Source organism: Micrasema longulum, unplaced genomic scaffold, assembly GCF_059751315.1.
Source record: "Micrasema longulum isolate JH-2025_06_02 unplaced genomic scaffold, ASM5975131v1 h1tg000177l, whole genome shotgun sequence".
In the NCBI taxonomy this organism is placed as follows: domain Eukaryota; kingdom Metazoa; phylum Arthropoda; class Insecta; order Trichoptera; family Brachycentridae; genus Micrasema; species Micrasema longulum.
In genome coordinates, this window is record NW_028277382.1 from 373,868 (window position 1) to 389,536 (window position 15,669).

A 15,669-nucleotide genomic window follows, 5' to 3' on the forward strand; every position below is an offset into this window, starting at 1 on the left:
TTATGATGTTTCAACAGGATAAAGGAACGAAAAATAACAAACAGGAATGCGCAAAATCTATTCTGATGCATTCCATAAAGAGTTATAAAATATAAAATACTTCTTAAAGTTACATAGAATTTATCAAACGGTTAATGCAACATATATATGTTATAATAATAAGAATATCTATAAAGTTTTATTTATAATTTTTACCGGGTCTCGTCGTGACCGACATCGTCAAACTAGGACGTATTTTTACAATTATTTTTATTGTTTTAATTATATAATGTATATTAGACATCTCAATTGAAGATCCAGATTTACGGACCTTAACTATAAAACTTCTTGTCATAAACATAATATACTTAGTCTTGAGGATCGTCGTTTGGTATTAGATATGGGCATTTTACATGATATTCTTTATGGACGTCTTGATAGTCCTGTTCTGGTTTCTGAGTTGGCCCTTAATGTACCTGGCTACCGCACCCGTAACACGAATCTATCTCTTTTCCATGTACCTACAGTTCACACCAACTATGCACAGAACTCTCCTCTGATTCGCTTGACGCGTAATTATAATGTATTTTTCAATAACATAGACATATTTAACTGCAGTAAACTCACTTTTAAAAGCAAAATTAAAAAAACTATCATATGAAAAAAATTATGTTTCTTTATAAAACAAAATATATTTGAACAATATAAATTTAAGTTGTTTCTATTCACTCATATCAAACACACACTCACCCTGTCCATAAACCTACCCTCACACCCATATAGAATCACACACATATTCACATACCTACCAAAACCACACTCCACTTTTTTACACACGCATCCTTACACAAAAAAAACTCACACATGCACTTCTTTAAAGTAATATCTAACTGAACTGTATTTTTATAATTGTGTTTATGTGGAAAACTGATTTGGCTTTATTTTTTTTTTTTTTTATAATGTTGTGTATATTTTTTTGTATTGCTGTTGTTTTTCTGAAATTAAATTAGACTGCAAAATAATTTATATTTTTAAAATTAAAATGCAGTTTCACCAAGAAATGTCAGTAGAAAAACTCTATATATATACATATATATGTTAAAAAATGGACTGAGAACGGTGCAGTGTTTATATAAATAATATGTCGATTTTGTGTATGATATTTATTTTTAATTTATAACTGTACTATATGAAAACATTTCTTTATACGAAATTAATCTAAGAATCCTCCTTGATAAGAAAACCTGTTGTAATTTCTTCCAGTATTAGCTTTTACTTGCTGATACCACGGCGTATTACTTCCTCCAAAATTTGACTCCGGTAAGAAAGATTGATTTGAAAAAATAGCATATAGTTATTAATGTTTTTTTTTTACTGATTTATCATTTCATTATTTTATGCGCCGAGCATGTGTGGTGTCTATGATTTTATTAATAAAAGGTTTAATTCTCGGGGACTTTGAACGCATTATTGAATCTTATATTAGAACCTCACTAAAATATAATATAAAAGCTACTTACAACCCGATGTTTTTTGTTGTTGGTAATTTGGTAAACTCTTTGAAATATTTATCGATAGTTTTTTTTAAAAATTAGTACAATGAATCCGGATTTCCTAATAAAAAGGTTGTATTGTATAGATACCTCTTTAACTTTATGCGTGCCGTATGTAATTGATTGTGGGTGTTTTTTAGAATCAATCGATAAATTAAAAATAAACCAACATTGCGATCAATACACGCAAATAACCGAAAACAAAATATTCCTCACTATTTAAAATGAATAATAGAGCATTATTGTTACTAAAGAAATATAACCTGTAGGTAGAAAAAAATAAAATAAGTGGTTAAAAACAAAGTTGTTTTATATTATCAAACAATCCATAATACTTCTTGGATTTATTAACAGACGCACAATTGACTACGAAAATATCAATACCCTTAAAACTCTCTTCTGTTCCCTGGTTCGCCCGCACCTAGAGTATTCCTTTGTTATCTGGTCTCCATATTATGATGTTAACATCAAGAATATTGAATGAGTTCAACATCGATTTAAAAAAAGACAGGCTGGAGGTTGGGCTTATCCAGAGACCAATATACGTATAATGAGTTAGAAACTAGCTCAAATATATCTTCTCTTCAAGACCGTCGAAATAAATCCGAAATTAATATGCCCGAACTACTGAGCTCAATAAATTTAAATATCCCAACTAGAAACCGCAGAGAAAACTTACACTTTCATACCGATAACCATAGAACTAACTATGGTTTTTATTTCCCAGAACTTTCAGGTCTGCCAGCAAACATACCAGTCTTGATTTCTTTGATAACAAGTTGTTTTCTTTTAAACGATCACTGAATCAAATTCAATGATAAACACCTCTCTCCCGCTTCCACTCCCACTAAGTCTTCTATGTACCATTGTGTCTTTCTACTTTTCTTTATAATAATTTTCTTTGTATAAATATGTCCTTAAAAATGCCCATTGGGCGTATATATAAATAAATAAATATTTATTTATTTATATATCAACGTTTCAAAGAATCTTTTACAATAAAAAGTTTTACAGAAATAATCACAGCAGTGAACAATTCATTATGTAATATATAATATGAAATATAGTTGAATAATTAAAACTAAACAACTTAGTGAAAGTAGGATATAAAAAAACAACAAAAAAGTAAAAATGAAACATAACATATCTAAGTTGACAAATAAAAGATATAAATTAACGTGAGAAAATCTTATGTTCTAAATATAAATATAACAAAGTAAAGTTGAGATTAATTTAACATAAACATGAAGTGTTAGTGTTTAACTATGTAATAATAAAAAAGAAAAATAATACCACAACAAAACTTTATAAATGATAAGTTTTTTAGAGCAATATAAAAACTTAAATAATCTAAATAACACCTTTATTTGATCAGTTGATTGGAAGAAGTTGCCATTTGGCAATAAATCCACCAATGTATAATTTATATACGTATATATATAAAGAAATAAACAAAAATACGTTTCAAGAAAACAAAGTTAAATTTAATATTATATTTTTAAATAAATTCATAATTTTTCTAAAAAATAACGAGTGAGGTTACATTTTAATGCATTAACAGAGTTTGTATTGAAAATATCAAATATTCATGTATTTACTTGAAATAAATAATAATTATGTGTTATACAATATATAAAATATACCTTATGAAAGAAACTTGTTTAGCTTTGAAACTGGTCGGTGTAAAAAAAAGTTGTTTTATTTACTTTACTTTATGTTTGCATGTATTTTTAAAAAGAGGTGTAATATAACTTTTTATGAATGTTTTTATTATTCTTTTTCATTGTTTGAAAACCAAATAAATTAATAAATGTTTTTAGTATTTCGAGTATGTCCGAATCTTTATAAACAACTACTGGATTCAGATATATTAAAAATATTGTTGATTAAGTAACTGGTTAAAAAAACAATTCCAAGTGAAATAATAAGGTAGAATATTACCCGCATCCGTAATGTTACAGGTTTTACTTTATATAAATCAGCGGATGCAAGAATTGAAGGAATATGGATGTTCAAATATAGGTAGGATAATAATTGTTGCATTGTGCGCAGAAGCTACACTGGCCAATAAAATCATCAAATGGTTAATGGTCATACGCCCTGTATTTGCTCAGACATCCACATTCCCTTCATTGAAAAGTATTTATTTTGAAACATTATTATTTTCAAACTGAAAATGTTGTTTTTTCACATTTTTATGTATACACACTACTTAATCATCCAGAGACGGTTCTTTAGTGTGTGCATAAAGGCAGTGCACTGCCAAGTAAAAGTTTGTGGAAATAAATTAGTAATTTTATTGATAGTTAAACTATGTTATAGGTACAAAGAAACCGGGATTCGTTGCAATATTATACTCGTAAACATCATAATATTCAATACTAGCGCCAAAAGATCTAGCGGACGATTTTCTCATCTTGCCTACGCACGCGCAATCGTCCCAGTGCATATTCTGTTTTGCACAATCCTTTACCCTGAATTTATATGAAATATACCATATCTCCCAAAATCGTCATTTGAGCGAGACAGACGCTTCATACCGATGAAATGTGCGTTAGAGGGAGAAGATAATATACATATTCCGAGCATTGCCAACGCACGCGCAGTTTTGAATTTTAAAGTTCGTTTGTAATGTCACTTTGAACATGCGTAATGACATGATATTAGTACGAATTTAGTTACCATAGGTGCGTTTTATGTTGGGCGCATTTAGCGTTTCTGGTTCCGATGCGCGGGCTATCATACTATTGCTCGTTTATCACGTCAGACCTTTCATATTATTATAATATTATAAAACTTTATATATTTATTTATTTATATATACGCCCAATGGGCATTTTTATGGACACATTTATACATAGAAAATTATCATAACAAAATTAGAAAGACTCAATGGTTTATAGTAGACTTTGTGAGAGAAAGCGGGAGAGAGGTGTTTATAATTGAATTTGATTCAGTGATCGTTTGAAAAAAGACAACTTGTTATCAAAGAAATCAAGACTAGTATGTTTGTTGGCAGACCTAAGAATTCTGGGCATAGGAGAATGAAAACCATAGTTAGTTCTATGGTTATCGGTATGAAAGAGTAAGGTTTGTCTGAGGTTTCTAGTTGGGATATTTAATTTTATTGAGCTCAGTAGTTCAGGCGCATCAAAGAGTGAGCTGAGAATTTAAAATAGGACTATAAGGTCGGATTTATTTTGACGGTCTTGAAGAGAAGATATATTCAAAGTAGTTTCTAACTCATTACTCATGAACTGGGTTGTGGTCCCGTGGTAGTATTGGGGACTCACGGGCCAAAGGTCCAAAGTTCAAATCCTAATCTACCTCAACTCGATTTCAATTTTTCAAGCACAAGTTATTTACGACTTTTAGGAAATGGTCAAAAAATTTTAATATTTGTGTAAATAATAAGAACTCAAGTATTTCTCTTTTAAAAAAAATATATATATATATATATATATATATATATATATATATATATGTATATATATGTTGAAAAAATGTAAAGAAATGCACTGCCAATGTTTTCGGTTAGGAGCCGCCAGTGTAATCAACATATATATTATGTAAATCGCTTTTAAATAACGAGATTCCTATTAAGTAAAATGCTCATATTAAGAATTCATTCGGTTAGCATGCATTCGATTACGGTTGGAATTCACAATCCGATTAAGGGGTATGATAATATGAAATAACTGGTATTTCAATGGTGCATAGCGTGATCGAATTCTGTTTTAGAAATACTTTTATATTTATTACCGATGATAGATATTTATTATAAACATACGTAGGTATTTATTTATTTTATTTGATTTATTTACACAAGGTTTTCACAAAGATATTAAAAATCTTATTGGGCTGTATAACTAACTATACGTTGTGTCCGTTTTCATCAAAATTAAAAAAATGAGCTTCAAAGGTAAAACAAAATGGTAAAGGTTATACTTAATTTGAAAGGAAACATTCTGCTCTACAAGATATTGTGTTTGCTTTTTCGTTACATATATTATTTTATTTGATTACAAGCCTTCAAAATGTAATGTCAAGTAGATGAAAGTGAATATTTTAGACACCTCTTTGTGTTCGCCTTAAATTGAGGGAATAAAGCTGCCAAAGCTGTTCGCGATATTTGCGCAGCATATGGTGAAAATGCTATGAATTTTTTGCTTATACTTTGTAAAATAATGAAGGAGAATAGATTGTTGACTAATTAATTGTTTTTTTTTATTGTGTACTTTTCATTTTGAAAAAAAACAGACACAACTTATGTTAACACTTTGTATCCCGGAGCCGTGTTAACACGTGATTATATAACCATCATACGTTGTGTCCCAGTCCCGTGTTTTCACGTGGTTTACCAGTTGTTTAAAAAAGTGCGTTTTATTGACATCTAGTGACTTTTATTAGTACTTTTTCGCTGCTGGTAAACCACGTGAAAACACGGGACCGGGACACAACGCGTGGTTATTGCAATCACGTGTTTACACGGCTACGGGATACAAAGCACAAAAAAAGAGTGATGCCCTGTATATGTGCGAACATTGCAATGCGCAATGTGGCTCTCCATAAAGGCCAATGTTGGCAAAACTATCATACAAAAATGACTTATTTAATTGTTTCAAATAAATATGCGAAGTTTGAATTGATTTAACTAATTTTCATAATTGTGACACTTTTAAGAAACCCTTCACAAAGCATGAAATTTCACAAAAATGGGCCGGGCACAGGGTAAATTCGATGTGTGTTCGGCCGGTGCTCGAAGTGTTAACACCTAATACAAAATATTTTTATCTTTAACAGTAATAATTTCAGCTCAGAAAGGGTTAGGTTGAGCTAGTTATGCCTACATCACTTTTTTTCATTATCTAATGTTTCCCACTTCTAAACCTTCTAGCTATTCTAGCATGTCATCACGCAATAACCGACGAAGTGTCAACAACTCGACTGTCAACTTACCAATCCTTCGATTAGCGGTGAAGGCTACCGATATAAAAGTTTGCACTTTACAAGATTATTACACAGCGTCGACGCGCGCTTTTATGCACTCCAACTACGTATTGTTTCACTTATATAATAAATTGACAATCATAATAAAATTAAACATTTTAACTGTAATTAATGATGCGAGATTTATCCTGAAAAATTCAATAAGTGACACACATGGCATGCAATCGAACCCGAGACCTCTCGCATGGTAGGCAAACGAGCTATCCATTACGCCACGAGGCGGACAAAAACGAAACATTGTAATTAAGATAAATGAAATTCAAAACACCACTCAACCATTCAAAACAACCGCATCCCTCAAAATCTTATATAATACATACGTTCGCAGCCATCTTGAGTTTGCATCTGTTGTTTGGAATCATCGATATACAATTTATATATCACAACTAGATAGAATACAGAATAGATTCCTTAAACTTCTGGATCGCAAATCTCTTACATATTTTGACTCGTATGAAGACTGTTCTTTTTTTCATAGTTTAACTTCCCTTACTAAACGTAGAAGCATTTCTGCTCTGTCTTTCCTCTTCAAAATTTTAAACAATTTTATCGATAGTCCGTATCTTTTGGAGCATATTTCAATCAATTGTCCCGTAAAGTCAACATGACAAGTTCATTTTTTTCACAATTCATTTCCCAAAAAAAATATGTTCAAAACTCGTTTATTTATCGTAGCTGCTCCAAATTTAATTTACTTTGTCCCCATTTAGATGTTTTTAATACAAAATTTTGTGTCTTAAAAAAAAAACTTTTTGAAACACTATAAAATGAAGCATTTGTCAGTGTAATAATTTTATGTTCCTTTAAATATGTTCATTTTATTATTTAAAAATTTTAAATTGGTCAACTATATCATGAAAATCCCTCTCCTTCACTACTCCACTTTATTTCCTCATCCCTTAACCTTCTTACGAGCTCTTTTTTTTTCTCATGTCTTCTATAATATATTATTTTTCTCTTTACTGTGTAACATGTTCTCTCATTATATTTGTGAAAAACTTTAACTGGATGTACATATGTAATATTTTTTATATTTTGTATTCTTATATAACAACTGTTTTTTTTCCTTAATCAATAAAAATAAAAATACAAAAATAACTTTCAACAAAAAACATGTTAAAATGCTTGATCACGAAAGAATTCCTTTAAGATATAATCCTAAAATGTTTATATTATATTACCTGGTCCATGAAGAAGTATAGAAATGGAAAAAATAATATTTTCAGGCGTTGCCTAGTATGTAGGTGAAATAATTCAATTAGATGAATCTCACCTGCATAAATAAAGGTTTCAGCTCTTTAACTTCACAAACATCAAAAGATGAAAGAATTGAAGGAATATAGATGTTCAAATATAGGCAGAATGGTAAATGTTACACAGTGTGTAAAGTGGCCACTTAAACCAGTCATTGACAGGTCATAAGCCCTGTAGATGCCTAGACTTCTATATTACCTTTTCTTAAATGTTCTTCATCTCTGTTGTAATATGTTATTATATAATTTCTCTAACGTTTTTCTTTGTAAAGGAACAATAAGAAACCTGCTGACAAGCCGGTTACGCGGTTTAGTGGGTTTTATTATTTTTCCTTTTTTATTTTTTCTGTTCATGTTTGCCTTCTTAAATAAAAATAAATACAAAAAAAAAAAAACAATCCAGTAAGTTAGTCAACACTGTACTATAATATACTGCCGTGCAGAACCTAATCTTCTCCCCGTAACTCGAATTTCGTCGTTTTTAGGTTATTTATTGATTCGTAATCAGCATTTGATTAGCTGTTAGTGTATCCAACTCTTTTTTCGCTACGACAATTAGAAAGTTGTAAATTAAATACCTACCCATGCAGTGAAAAAATAATAACTTAAATGGGGTTTAAATAAAATAAAAATTGCTTGATCATGTTGCATATTTTTTATTTGTAAAAATATACGCTGAGTTTTTTTTTTAAATTTACATTTAATTTATATACACTTAATTTTACATTTAATTTTACATTACAATTTGATTAAAAAACTATTTTACTAAAAAATTATGTGGGTTTTAGTTAAATCTGCTTATGCTCAAAAGAAGTATCTGTTATCAGTTTTCTCAATAAACGAACTAAAACGCAGTAAACTATATGAAATACTACATCATAGGCTTAATATTACTACATTATAGGGTTATAATTTGAATCTAACTTCGAGGTCACAATCTTTAATTTCAATAAGTACTTGAAATAAAAATTATGCTGTTATCCCTAAAGTATTTTATTCTTAAAATTAATATCAAGTTTCATTACTGCATTTTACCTTGTTTGGTCAACTCAAAAATCGGGTTGTGGTCCCGTGGCTAGGTGTTTCAGACTCGCGGATCAGAGGTTCGAACCCCACTCTACCCCAACTTGATTTCCATTTCCTAATAGTGAGTTATTTTCTACTTGTTGAAAATGGTCATCAAAATGAAAATATTCGGGTATATAAGAACGCTTTTTTTTTTTTTTTTTTTCAAACTTTTTGTCTGCAGAAATTGATGCGAATTTGAAAAACTTGTTTTTTCTTTTTTTTTTCGACTTTTATGACATGGTTTTTTTCTCACAATTAATTGTCATCGTTATGGCCTTATATGACGATTTTTTTTCAATATCATTGCAATTTACTTTTTTTAAATTTTTTTTATTTACGGTGGTTTAGGGATTACACAGCAGTATAATCCTTCTTAGAACAGGGTATCCCAGTAAAGAGGGCTTTTAAATCAACGTAGCATACTTTTTTTCTCAATAAGTAGGTATATTTATAAGAAAAAAAGACTTGGGTTATTATTATATGTATCCTTCGCTAACGATCTAATACCTATTAGTATCTATATGATATGTGTGTATATTCGTATAGACTAGATTGCTTTTGACTGGAAACAATCATGTGGTCAAGGTCGAAGAGCTCTTTCAATTTTAATCGATTCTGTATGGTGAACGACTGATAATTCCTCTTTGTTATTATAAAATTAACGATTATCGCACGTGAAAGGGTGAACGTGATAGCCAATTTATTTATTCCCACGAGTCGTAATGATGTCGTAAATTAGTGACGATTGTATAATCAATATTTGAAACTATGTATATATTAAATTTTTCATTAAAAATGATCAGTTCTTATTACGTACTTTGAAATCACTAAAATGTTAGACAGATATGTCAAACCATTTTTAAATATTTAAAAATTAAAATGGATTGAATCTTAAAAGTCTATTTTAACATTTCGAACGGGCATTTTCCATTTTAGCCAGACTTTCATTTATTTATTTAAATACTTTATATACACACGAGTCCACAGTTTATATACATATAAGGGCGGTCATATTGCCTTAAGGCAATTTCTCCCTACCTTCCGAACCGTTCCATTTGAGAAAATAAGTAGTATACGGACATATTGTAAGTTTATTCGACAGATAAAACTTTTTTTTTATTAACCGAAATTGACTAAATATCTACACTATACTATGAACTGAGGAGGGGGTTCAAGTGGGGAGGAAAGAAGGAGGAGAAAGAAAATACTTAAGTATTTAGATATTGACATTTTGATCGTGATTTAAATGTGAATAAAGAAGGGGCGTATCTGACAATAGTGGGTAGATTATGTTACGGTCGAGCAGCTACTACTGTGAAAGAGGAGGCAAAGGCAAAAAGATAAGAACGGTGAAAGGGTGGAAAAGGACGATGAAAATACAGTTTATTTTATTAAAAAGCTCATTTAAATTACGTATTTCATGTTTTAAAATTAATCTTCATGCATAAACTGTCGTGTTAAATATTCTATATCTAAATCCTTTCCAATTAAATAAAATAAGCTGTTTTTATCGCCGGCGCTGTCCTTTGAAAATAAAAAAAAAGAACTACTCGGCGTTGTTACTTAGGGACGATATGCGTTTTTCTCTAAATTGTAACAGCTTTTAATGGTAAAAAATAGCGAAGGTCAAATGCTATTCATTAAAAGTTTTAAATATCGTTCATTTGTCTCAGATTAACTCAGCAGAAAGTTTTGAAAATCATACGGCAGCCAAGCTGTTTTTTCACAAGCCAGGTATATTACCCCGTGCTTGTATTATCCATATTCGATAGGCATTTAGGTCAACCTTGGGGATTAAAACATCAAAGCTAAGGTGCTCGGAGAGCTGCCTTTCAGCAAAAAACAGACGAAACATATCGAGTCTTTAAAATAACTCCCGTTATTATTATTATAAATGTACAAAAAATAATAAAAATGTTATAATGTAAATATGTAAACAATAAAATAACGCCGCGTAGAGGAATAAATGTATAAAAATTACATTGTTTTTATATTGTTTGCCCTCTTAAGCCAATGTTCACGTTCAGTTTGGAGATGTTATCGAAGCCTTCCTTACTTAAGCAAACGTCTTACGACTAAAAAGACCCTTAAATCTGAATATATAGGAATATATAAACCGTTATCCTATCCTTGCTTATTCAGGCATGCAATAATAATAAAATCGACTAAAAACGGAAAAAAATACAAATTAACATCAATATAGGTACATCAACAATATTTCGAATATTTATTTATTAGTGTACACGGCACAAATGCCTTTTATAAACATAAATACATAACAATATTTTGAGTTTGTCCAAATTTTTGTAGACAAGGACTGGATTCAACTCCCTCGGGAGCTGTTTATATTAACATATTACAACAGAGATGAAGAACATTTAAGAGAAGGTAATGTAGAAGTCTAGGCATCTACATGGCTTATGACCTGTCAATGGCTGGTTTAAGTGGCCACTTTGCACACCGTGTAAAATTTACCATTTGAATGTAGAGTGTTTGTATAAGATATAAAAAAGTTATTGACTATTTTTTTTTGCACCACAACTGGTCAGGAGGCCCACTTACAGTGGTAAATTATATCACAGAATACCCTGGCTCGAGAAAAATCATATTTATTATTTTTGTTCTCACTGGGAATCGAACCCGGAACCTCCCGTGTGTGAGTCAAGCGTCTTGACCACTACACCACGGAGGCCACCCCTACTATCTGGTTACTGTCCGGTATCCGGCCTATTCGATCTTATATAGTATCCGGTATCCAAGTCATGTAATCTTAACCACCTTATTTTTTATATTTTTTTTGAATAAAAAGGAAATTCTTGCGTTCTTATGATTTACACAAATATTTAATTTTGATGGCTATTTTCAACGAGTTGTAAATAACTCTCTATTAGAAAATGGGAATCGAGTTGGGGTAGAGTGGGATTCGAACCACAGACCTTTGGTCCGTGAGTCCGAGACACTAGCCACAGGACCACAACCCGATCTTTAAGAATACGTTACAAATATTTAGTATATAGAAAGACATGACAATGCTCTCCTGTCCCAGATCCGTGAACAGCCTCGACAGTGCAGGACAGGATAGTGGGACAATACAACAATTTGACCGTAGTTTAAACGCGGGAAGCTGCGAAAATGAATATACGGCGACGTGCGCGGTGGTAAGGGTATATTATTGTTCTGTGGAGCCCGTCTATCTCCATGATAATGTCTTGGTCCATTGTCCTGTCCTCAAAATTTCTGTTCACACTAGGACAATAGGTCCGAAGCTGGGACCAGTCAGTATTGTCCTGTTCTATTAACCCATTCGCGCCGGATATCGTGCTACCGCGCTGAGTATACATTGGGGAGTTAAATATCTTTATTTTTGCTATTTGGATCGCATACCACAAAAGGGAAATAAATATACCTATTGTTTAAATTTTTAAAGTAATAAACGTCTATGAAATAGTGTCAAGTAAAAAAAATTTTTTTGCTAATTATTAGTAGTTATCACGAATCTTGACGTCACAACAACCACGGTCAAACACATCGCGTTTTTCTAGCAACGTATTTTTATCAAATGTATTTTTTACATTTATGTATAAAAACGTTTCTCCACAATATCCATATTGATTTTTAAAATACAATTAATTATTCTAAATCCATTTCATATATTTTTATCGGTATTCGTAGTATGTGATATTTCCCTATTCCTCAATCGCATTTGACAAATTGTTCAATTCTCTCGACAACGCATCTTTAAACGTCGACAAATGTGATGTTTTATATCACAAAAAAAGCCGCGTCATCGGCAGACCACTGATAAAACTTAAGGATGTTAGAGCGCTCGCCCGTGACTTTAAAGACCTGGGGTGCAATTATGAATATTTTCTACCCCTAGAGAGTGATTAATTTGAAGATTTCATTTTTTTAATGAGACGACACTTTGTTTCATATAATGGCCACACTGATGGTTAAACGTCAAATGGTGTATAAAACTGCTCCAAAAACGGAAATAAAACTAATACGGTTTGGTTAATTCAGCTTAATTCAGTGTTTTGGGTAATGCTTAAGGTTGCAGAAAAAATAAATATCCCCAAATTAACCACTCTCTAGAGGATAGAGAAGATTTATAATTGCACCCCTGGGATTCTAGGCTTGGAGGGCAAAAATGAATTTGGGGACCTATTACAATATTTACGTCACAGTAGTAGCGTCAGGAGCTTATTTAGCACTGACTTTCTTCTTTAAGAATAAGAATAACTGAAGAAAACGTGCCTTAAATGTTTAAAATTAAAAGAAAAATTATATGAAGGATGATGATATGCCATCTAGAGATAGATAACATTTATTTAGCATAAGAAATTGAATAAGATTATAAAAGTTTCTTTGATACAAGTTTTTCTCTTCGACACAACGACAAGTTTTACAATTCGTACTTTTTGCTCCCAATGCGTATTTAGAACATTTTCATAACTCAAATAACTCAACTAGCTCCAAACAACAATAAAACAGTGTCGAAATATTAAACTTTTGGATAACTTTCAAAATTGTATTCATACGTAAACACATTCCAAATGTAAATATTGTAATAGCATTATTGATCAGAATTGGTTTTAAAAATATTGAAAAACTTACTTATTCACTTCGCTTGGCAGCCCCTTATAGAAGCACATTGTGTATTATTGTGTACAAATAGCCTCCAGTCTTTTTTTTCTGTTAGTTGCCAACACCTGAAGTTCTTCCCACGTCAGATCCGCGTCCTGTAGATCAGATAGGACTGCCAACAAGCTGCGAGCAGTGGACGTCTTGGACGTCGAGAACCAATGCCTTTGTAGGATCTATAATCCATAGTCGATGACACACACGTGTTAAATTAGTTGACCTGAAGTAGACTAATGACCGACGATGCAATGTCGTCATTTTCTATCGAATCCAATACATTCGTATAATGCAACTCTTACAGTACTGCACGTTAAAACGGGAGCATTGTTCTGCAGTACATTCACATCGTCCCTACCATGAAAAAATGAACTAGAAAGGAATGTGGTCTATAAAGAGAGCACAGGATACAACGCCAGTCAGTCAGCCTGACAAGTTTAGTTCACTTCAATCCAACTCGACGACGTCACTCAGTTCTAGCATATAGTTCAAGTGCAATCGCGTCAACCCCTCATCTCCATTACTCACGCGCTCCCCAACAAAGTGTCACATATGGTGGCCTCCGTGGTGTAGTGGTCAAGACACTTGACTCACGCACGGAAGGTTCTGGGTTCGATTCCCGGTGAGAACACAAAAATCTCAATGAGATTTTTCTCAAGCCTGGGTGTTATGTGATGTAATTCACCACTGTAATTGGGCCTCCTGGCCAGTTGTGGTGCAAAAATAAAATAAAAATAATATATGTATACGCATTAGAAAATACGCATTACACTTGATTAAACAGCAACCTCGTGTCTTCTCTGTCAATCTTTAACTGGGGTAGGAGCTCCAACCTTCAACTACCTAAATCCTACACCTTTAAGGGAGGCATTCACAGTCAGTCGTATTGTTTCTGCTTAATGACAGTTGTCACTGGAGGTTGTTGCGTCGACTGACAAATTAATATATTTCTTACAAAGTCAAATCATAGCATAATCAGAAATTTTCTAACTCGCTTAAAAAACAAATCATAATCAATTGAACGAAGTTATGGAGAAAGCAGCCAGCCATAGAAAAATAAAACTGAGATAATAGCACCTTTGTGAAAAGAGTAAATAATCAAACCTATACAAATCTATAACAGTTGGGATGTTTTTGACCTTGACAAATGATAAACAAAGAATACATTAGTTTTTTTTATTTATTACAAACAAGAATCTAATTATGTATTTGATTAGTTTTAATGATTTTTAAAGTACCGCAAGATTTTTCTAGTGCTCTGGGTGTTTTCTGCATATCGAGAAATGCTTTTTTTGTGATCGACACCATTTTCGGAAGGTAATTAATATAGTATTTTGGATGAAAGCGGTCTTGACCTTAACGCGCCCTATAACATTAATATCCCATTTTTTCAAAATTGTGGACTGGCTGCTTTCTGCATAATTACGTTCAATATTCGTTTATTAAAAAACAAAATCAATACCTAAGGCTGGGTTATTGATCAGTATTAATTAATGGTCAAAAATCAAAAGAATAGTCTTGAAAAAGTATCCCCTTTTTCGTGCAAAAAATATTATGTTTTTAAAATTGTTACTATTAGTTTAGATTTTTAACTATTAGTTATGATCAAACAACTTGGTCCAAGTAGAGTTCGTTTTCATTTTGTTCATAAATCAGAAAATTAACATTACGTTATAACTAAAATATGTAGTTTTGATATACAGATATATCAATAAAAATTAAGAAATAGTTTCGTAATAGTGCTGATTTTAAGTTACAGCTTTCACAATGGCAAAAAAATATTTGTTTCTAAAGCATGTATGTTCATGTAACAAATATGACGAGATGGGCTGCATTTATTGCACCAATCTCAGATATACTTTGTTGATAAGGAATATTACTGTTTTTAAAAATATTTTTTCTTTTCTTTTTTAATTACTAAAAAATAAAAAGTACCTCCTAATCTTTTACAGAATATTTTCTTTTCTCTTATATTCTACAAAAATATTATACCTGTCTATTTATTATAGTAGCGAAAAATTCATAAACATTTCTTGTACCTATACCCACGAACAGGCCATGCCTTTTTGTTTACTATTCTACTGTTAATATGTATTTCATTGCTATGTAATTTTTTTTAAATACTCTGTTTTAGCTCTCATGTATATTGTAAAAAAAAACAAAAA

General features: G+C 31.4%; 1 protein-coding gene across 4 annotated transcripts in view; it reads left to right on the forward strand.

The window, feature by feature from the left end:
* Positions 1-15,669, forward strand: part of LOC148283947 (rho GTPase-activating protein 15-like) — a 162,063-nt gene that overhangs the window by 120,832 nt on the left and 25,562 nt on the right. The gene's annotated exons all lie outside the window — the stretch shown is intronic.